Genomic DNA, 8,803 nt, shown 5'->3' with positions numbered 1-8,803 from the left:
TCACCACAGAGGTGGGCAGGAGAGCGTGGTCTGTGTTCCCTGTGGGTCTCTCATTCCTTCACCTTGTTAACCCTCCGGGAGTCGATCATTGGGGCCCCACCTGATGATACTAACCACAACCAAATAAACAGAGGTAAGGAACCAGCAAGAAAGAGAAACAACACGGGAGCGGAAGACACCTTTAGAGACTATCACTAAGGGCTGGCCGAGAGGTTAAGGGAGTGGACACTACGTAGCAGGATAGGGTTTGAATCCCAGCCCTGGGACTGAAAATCACGCCAGCTGTGTGCGCACGCATGCTCAGAACGGAGAAGGTGTGTGAGCTCAGAACCCTGAGGCATGCTCAGAAACGGAGAAGGTGTGTGAGCACTCCTCATGGTGGTAGCAGTGCGGGGGGCTTCCCCCACCCCCTTGCTCTAGTGAGCACATTCACTCTTTGGCAATTAAAAAAAAAATATTATTACTATCCTTGAAGAAGTAGGAAACATTATTTATACAAATAAGAACAGAATGCCGTAGTGAAGGAGCAATCAGAAAACAGAAAAGAGCTCTTAGAAATGAAAAATATGTTGATTTAAAACAAGAAGAGGGTCCAGCAGGTGGCTTGGTGGTTAAAGTGCTGAATTCTCACATGGTTAACTATGGCTCAAGTCTTAGGCCTGGTGGCTTGAGGATCATACCAGGCACATGTGCATGCATGCCCAAAATCCCAAGAGGAAAGTGGAGAAGAAGGGATTATGGTGTGGCCATACCCCCTAGGGGGTGATTTCTCACTTTCCCTCTGTCTGTCTCTGATGAGCACACATGTCCTATGGTAAAAACCTAAAAAATAAAAATAAAACAAAAAGAAGAAAGTGGAGAAGAAAGAAGCGGAGAGGGAGGAGGGGAGGAGGAGGAGGGGCAGGAGAATCAGAAGATAAAAACAGAACTAAAACAAACAAACAAACGAATAAACAAACTTCCAGGAAGCAGAACAAAATGGTAAAGGTGAACAACAAGAAAATTTAAGGGTTAATTCAGGAGAGCCAACACTCAAATAATAGGAGTCCCAGAGGAAGTATAGAAAAATATTTCCTAGAACTGAAGAACATAAATCTACAGATGAAAACAATCCACTTTTTGCCCAAAGCAACAAATGAAAAGAGAGTCAAGCTGGAATCAGCAGACGGTATAGCAGTTATGTCACGGAGCTTCCACATGGATGACCATGGTGCAAATCCTGGGCCCATTACTTCAGAATCACGTAGGTGCCTGTATATGCATGTCCAAGATCCCAGGACTGCAGTGTGGCCATCCCCTAGGGGGTGATTTCTCACTTTCCTATCATTGTGTCTGTCTGTCTGTCTGTCTCTCTCCAGTGAGTGCACATGCCCTAAGGGCATGAGAGAAGCCAACCAAAGCACATTGTATGAAATTTCAGAAATTTAGGGATAAAGAAAAGATCTTAGAAAGTTCCAGAATAAAGAAGAAAAGTTATCTGAAGTTAGACACAATGGATTGGGAATAAAAATTTTGCAGGAAGCCAGAGATGTACAGATGCCTTCCATCAGCTGAGTCAAGTGATTCTCAACCTCGAATTCTATACCCAACCAGTCTATCAACAGTGTGAGAGAAGAATGAACTATTTTCAAGCACGTATACTATGAGGAAGTTGCTGGAAGCTGTGTTTCATTAAAATGAGAGAGTAAACCATCAAAAAGGAAGACTTAGCATTCAAGAAACTGGAACTAACACAGGAAAAAGTTGAAGGAAATCCCCAGCACAGTAGTCAGAGAAAATCCCAAGATTTTATCTGGTTCAATGAGAGGTGGTCAGAGGTCTGCAAGGAAAACTAGGCACTGAAGTGGAATTCTAAAAGCTCACTGCGAGGTTTATTTTGTTTCATTTTGTTGTTGTTTTTAGACCATATATATTTTTTAATTTATAAAAATGATATCAAAGAGATACACACAGTATTTTTAAAAAATAATCCAGGACCAGCCAGTGTCATAGATTTTTTAAAAAATGTATTTATTTATTTTTATATTCCATTTAATCGTATTTAGCTTTACAGTGTATTGCATTTCTTTTCCAGCCCAATTACCTTGCATACCAGTCAAGATGAAGACATTACTATCCACATCATCATCATCGAATAGCTATTCATTTTTTCAGATTGTTATTATTATTTATTCTCATTATGTTGATAAACATTCAATCACTTTATATCACTTGGCTTATAAAGAGAATTTACCCAACGTGAAATATTTCTCAGACCAGTCCAGCAGAGAATACTATACATGTCATCGTCGACAGGTCATAAACCACTTCTGTGTCCCACTAATGTCGCGCCTCTATCTGTTCCCGTGCTCTCCTTCTCTATACGCTCTCCTCGCCCCCCTTCGACGCTTTTCATTTGGTTTGAAAAGTTCATTTATGACTTCCTTGAATGAGGAAGAGAGGCAGCACCTCCAATCGGTCCTGATGTTGAGACCCGTCCCCGCCTTCAGCCAGCCTGGGTCACAGGCGCGTGCTTGCCTGGTGTACTCAGAGAGGTCTTTGGACGTAAACCCAGGTCCCCCTACATGGGCCAGCCTTGGCTGTGCCCCTGTCCAGCCCCTTCACCATGAGGGGTTTTTTTTTGTTGTTTTTGTTTGTTTGTTTTGTTTTGTTTTTTCTTTTTTGATCTGATCTTATTTCTTTCTTTCTCATAAAAATCTTATTTTCGACTGGATTCAGACTTAGAAGTGGAAGCTCTCAGAGAGGACAGCCTGCGTCTCTTCGCAACCTGTTCTTGGCGGTTTTCTTTAGCCTCCTTCATTCTCTTGGCTAAAAGTTGAGCATATTCTGCTGCCTCGTATTTTTCTTAGTACGCTGTTTCTTGCGAGCAATACGCAGGCGTTGGTGCTGCAGGACACGGGGAGTCACAAGACGCTGAATCTTGGGTGCTTTGGTCCTGGGTTTCTTACCTTTTTTTTGTGTCAGGGCTTTCTCACAACATATTGGTGGACATCGTCTTCTTTAGAGAGATTGAGAAGTTTTCGGATTCCCCTAGCTCTCTTAGGCCCCAGGCGATGAGGCACGGTGGTATCAGTCAGTCCTGGGATATCCTTCTCTCCTTCTTTAAAAATAACCAAGTGGAGAACCCTCAGGTTGGCATCCACAATGCACCCCCGAGCAGATTTGCGCTTGCTTTCTCCAGTTCCTGGTCTGTAACAGGAACGTCCCTTACTCAGTAGCAGGCAGACTCGGCCGTGGGGCAAGACACCCTGCTTCATGGGGAAACCTTGTTTGTCGTTTCCTCCCCTGGCCAGACTACATAACCCTTCCACTCTTCACCCAGAGCATCAGCAGAAACTTCTGTGGCTGTGTGCTTCTCATAAAAAGTGTGAAGTTTGTGTTCATTGTCCACTTCGATGAGTTTCTGGCAGCCCGTGGCTGGGAAGGAGATATTCAGCTTCATCTTAAAGCAGCTCACCATGAGGTTTTTATGAAGGTAGGAGTATGAGAAAATACTGAGACATTTTTAAAAACTCAAAACTAAGCAAATGAAAAAAGGAGGTAATTACTAACTTGTGGTTGAGCAGGAAATAATATTTCCATTACGTTAGTAATGGGGACACTGAATATGCATTTAACAAAATCACTTGGCGAGGATGGGGAGAGGGGACAAGAACGTGTAAGAAATCTGAAGTCCTCATCCTTGGCATGGGAAGTCTAGATGGTGACTAAAATTGGGGAATCAAGAGGTCCATGGGGGTAACAGCAGGTGGCATGGTGGTTGAGGTGCTGGACACTCCCACATGGCTGACCATGGTTCAAGTCCCAGACCTGGTGGCTTGCTTTCTCACCTTCTCTCTCTCTCATCAAATTAAAAAAAAAAAAAAAGAATGAATAAATACAGTTAAATAATTAATTCCAAAAAATAAAAAAAAAGAGGTGCAAACCCTCTAATAAGATGGAGGTATGCAGGAGAAGGGGCTAAGGGGGCGGCCTTGCCTCTGGGCCAGGACTGGGCCAGGGCCCCAGGAGGGCTGCTACCTTTTACTATTATAAACCTTTCTAGCACTACGGATTATTCACATCTACTTGCAAGCAGTGCTTTAATAAAATGAAAGCAAATGAGAAACAATTGCCTTACAGGGCTGGCTTTGTGGCCTAGTAGCCAACCGTGGTTCAAATCCTGGCCCCAGTAGCTTGAAAATGCCAAGTGCACATGAATGCATGCCCCAAATCCTGACAGGATGGGGAAATAGAGGAGAGGGATTACGATGCTACTACGCCCCATTGGGGGGTGCTTTCCCCCTCCCTCCCTATCTGCGTCTCTTTCTTTCTGGTGAGCCCATGCACTCTAGCAATGAACTAATTTTAAAAATTGCATTACAGGGACCAGCAGTTGGCGTAATGGCTATGTGGCTGGACTCCCATGTAGTCAACTGCAGTTCAAGTCCTGGAGCCAGTGGCTTAAACTCACACCGGGCGTGTGTGTGTGCGTACCCAAGATCCTGCGAAGAGAATGGAGGAGAAGGGATTGCGGGGTGGCCATCCCCCCTGGGGGGTGATTTCTCACTTTCTGTCCCTTTGTCTCTCTCTGTCTTCCTGGTGAGCACACACACCCTATAGTAAAAACCTCTCCAAAAAATTGCATTACAGATAAGAAAGAAGCCCAGGAGCTGGACACGGGCGGCAGTGAATGCTGCTCTGTGAGGTTGGCCCTCATGGGAAGGTTTCTGGTTCCAGGACAGAGATCTCCCTGGGTAGGCTGAGCATGTCCGTGCCCATGACCCGGGGCTGTCTGAGGCTGGTATATTGTTGGGGCGGGAGTGCTCGGTAAGCAGACCTAACACCCATGTCGGTTCTTGTCCTACGCTCATGAATAATTAGAGACGAGGACACAGAGAGGAGAGGAAGTGGAATTTTTCGGGGAAGGAGAAAAGCTTCCTGTAGTGGAAGGGGCCGAATGGGTTGCCCAGGAGGGGCTGGAGGCCAGGGGTTTTATCTCGCAGTCTGAGCTATGGGCTTTCTGACAAGGAAGTGGGCTTCAGAAAACGGTTCCATGGCAGTCTGAGTGCTTTGTGACCCTCTTCTTTGTGGGTCAGTGGACCACAGTGTTCTGTACTGGCGAGAGCACAACTACAGAATAGAAACTGTTGTTCTCAGCTACAGTCTCAATGCAGCTGGTTTTGGCTGCGAAACCTTAGCCACTGTGACCCCATCTTGGGTCTTATCCTGTCTGTGTGCTCTGTGTCCCTATCTCTTGCATTATTAATAAGGAGTCGTCAATTCTGTAGAGACATGTAAAAGGGATATATATCATACATTAATCAGACCATAGAGAAAAAAAACAGAAACTTCATTAGAAAGAAAAACACAGAGACTTCCTCTCCGGGCCCTTGCCTGTCTACCTGCAAGTGGGGTCCAACTCCTATCTCATTCCCCCTCTGAAGAAGGACCCCTAACTGCCGTTATGGGGGAAGGGGGCCAAGACCGCTCTGGCTGCTTCATGCTGAGATTGGGACGTTGACAGGGATGGCTGTCAGGGAGCTCCACCAGAGGGCTGTCTAGAAGTCCCGAGTAGACGTTCCCAGCAGGTGGAGCCGAAAACACTTAGAGACATCCGAACTTGAAAGCGTTTAGGTGAGAAGATGAACGGATTGGATATGCAAGGTCCAAAAAGGTGAACAAACGAAACGATTGCAGGTCTTGAAGGGACCGAGAGCCATTTTGGCTACTTTCAATTCCATGTGAGGCCGACGGACTTGGCCAGGGTGTCCTGGACTTGGCGTATGGATGGAATCATCTTCTCACGATGGTCGGTGATGTTAAAACGACACGCATGAGCGAATTTTTGACGTCTAATAATCAGTAACATTTGACCATACATCACTTAATGTTTAATTTAGGACATTTAAAGCTAAAGTAGTGTTGTGTGAAGCTTTTGTAAAAGCCCAAGGCATAAGCTTTATTGTTAAAGACGATATAGCCTGTACCTGTACTTCACATTATTGGGCGGTCAGGACCCCGCTGGGAGTGCTGTCTCTGTCTCTGTCTCTCCTATTCATAGAAGAAATAAATCACACTTAAAAAAACAAAAAAGGAAAGCCACAGGAGGGAGCATCAGAAAATCGAAGGGCTTCCTAGAAGGCTCTCAGGAGCAGGGGCTGCCTAAGCCTGCGGAAGTGAAGGAAGGAACTGGGGTGGCCTGTGCAAAGGGCCTGAGGTCTGGACCTCAGGCCATAGTGGTTTGAGCAAGAGACAGGCCAGTGCGGGGAGAGGCTACGTGGGAACTCAGCCATCGTAGGGACTGTGGGTTTCACGGACGACAGGTGGTCATGGGAGGGTCTCAGGAGGCACTTGGTATGACTTTTTTTTTTTTAGGTTTTTGCCATAGGTCACGTGCACTCGCTGGAGAGAGACAGAGAGGGGTAAAGTGAGGCGTCATCCCCTAGGGATGCTGCGATCCCATCTCCTTTCTCCTCTCGAGATTTTGGGCATACACGCACACGCACCCAGTGTGTTTCAAGCCGCTGGGTCTAGAACTCGAACCATGGCCACCTATGTGGGAATCCAGTGCCTTAACCACCACATCATCTGCTGGCCCAGTGACTTCTATTTTTAACAGACTCATTGTCCCGACAGAATAGGGTGAGGGCAGAAGCAGGGGAGGCAAATTTTTCCTTTACCCTCTTTGGCGACTTAAGACAGGTTAACGGGTGTGACTTCTATTCCTATGTGTGTGGGAACAAAACCCCAAAGACCTGGGGCAGCGAGTAGGCCCCGGGTGGGTGGGTTGGGAGCAGGCCCTGGGTGGGGAGCACCGGGGGCGGTGAGTGGCCCGGGGAGGTGAGCAGGCTTGGAGCACGAAGCTCAGCACTGAAAACAGTGGCAGCCGTGTGGCCAGGAGGATCAGGGCTCGGCGGTGGGATTTCTCTCCACCTCAATGCCCCGGACAGGGAGGGCCCTCGACCTGGGCCGGCCAAGGCTGGGCGTGGATGGCAGTCAGGACCCTGTCACGGGGTGCTGTCTTTCTCTCCCGTTAACAAAAGGAATGAACAGGCCTTGCGGCTCCCCTGTTCAGGAGGAGAGGACAGTGGGACTCTTCCTGTGCCCTGATTCCCAAGTGCTCACTGTCATAGCAGCAGGGCCAGGGCAGGGTGCCCTGAAGACCTTCCGCGGTTCAACCTGGAGGGGGCCTAGAGAGGGCAGACGTGGCAGAGAGACAGAGAGACAGAGTCTAGGGTAGAAGCCACAGGGCTGGGAGCGGGGTGGGGCACGAGTGGCATTTAGCTTTCCTGAGAACCTGGAGGCCAGGCCGTCAGGGGGTATTTTGTTTTCAAGCTTATTCACTTATTTCTTCCATAAGCAAGAGAGACAGAGAGAGACTGAGACAGACACCCCCCCTCCCCCGAGTCTCTATGCCCTGATCTGCTCCCGCCTCAGCCAGCCTGGGCCGTGGGTGTAAGTGCCCAGTCCTCGGGGAAGCCTCTGGGTGTGAACAACAACCTCTGAGGTCGTGCGTGGCCGAGGTCGCGTGTTACCGTGAGCCACTGTCCAGTCCAGGAGTCGTGTTCTACTGAAGAAAACGGAGGTTCAAGTCGGACCTCGGGCCAGCCTATGACCTGCGCTGAAGACAGCAGGATCCCGGGCGGCCAACTGCGCGGTCCAGTCCTGGACTCGGTCGCTTCAGAAACACGCTGCGCACCTGTGAGTGTGTGCCCAAAATCCCACAGGGAGGGAGAAGTGGAGGAGGACCGCAGTGGGACCGTTCCTACGGCGCTTTCTCCTCGCTGTCTCTCTCTGGCTAGTGCATGGGCCAGGTGGCAGCAGAGTCCCCATCTCCACCCACAGCTGTAGAGGGCCCACAGGCTAACCGGAGCTCGGAGCTCGCCGGTGTCCCTGGGGGCACCGCTGTGTAAAAGTGGCACCTCTGAGTGCCTCTTAGCTCAGAGATGCTAAGTCACAAACCGAAGCTCACACAGCCGATAAATGGGTGGCAAAGTCCAGCAGGAGCCACCAGAGGCTGAAAACCCGAGGAATCTCTACTGGGGACCCCAGGGAACAAGTCCCAAGGGCTGCTCTGGGAAGATATTAGGGCTATCTCTTCCTGGTTGGGAGGACAGACCCAGCATCAGTAGCTAAGACCCCCCTTCCTCCGCTGGCCAGCTCTGGCCTAGGCACTGTGGGGGGAGAAGGAAGAAGGTTCCGCCTTGCTCTCGAGGAGGGGAGGAGACTTGGTTCCAGCTCCAGCAGTGGAGGCACAGCTGTTTTGGGGAACCTTCCAGTGTAAGGGTGGAGACATAGCCAAAGTCCGATGGGAGAGAGGTCCTGCCTGGGGTGAGCAGGCGGGCAGCCCCTTCAGGACAGCAGGCAGCTCTGACAGCTCTGAGGTGCCAGGAACGGGCTTGAAGTCGGGGTACTTGTGCTCCAAGCCAGAGGCTTTCAGGACCTCGACGGCAGGGGCAGTCCTCCTCACTGGCTTCTAGATGCCCAGCGTCTTCTGCTCTACGGGCTCACAGGTGTGTGGGCACTGCCTCTCTGCCTGCCACCCCAGCAGGCTCCCAGAGGTCCTCTGCTCAGGGAAGGCTCCCAGGGGGTGTTGGTGTCCGACTCAGGCCACCCCTGGGCTAGCCTAGTGCCCAGGCCTCTCACTGCCTCTCCAGCCTCCAGCACCCCTTTGGAGGCCCATGGCCACCCTGCTAAGCACCCACCCACTCTCTCCTCATTAAGTGTGCAGCAAGCTGGAGCCAAACCTGGGGGTGCCTGGGACCTGCATGGCTTCCCTCCAGGAACTCACAGCCCAGCCAGACGCACATGCCCCTGGCTG

This window comes from Tupaia chinensis, unplaced genomic scaffold (genome assembly GCF_000334495.1).
Source record: "Tupaia chinensis unplaced genomic scaffold, TupChi_1.0 Scaffold144197_1, whole genome shotgun sequence".
In the NCBI taxonomy this organism is placed as follows: Eukaryota; Metazoa; Chordata; class Mammalia; order Scandentia; family Tupaiidae; genus Tupaia; species Tupaia belangeri.
This window is presented reverse-complemented; position numbering follows the sequence as displayed.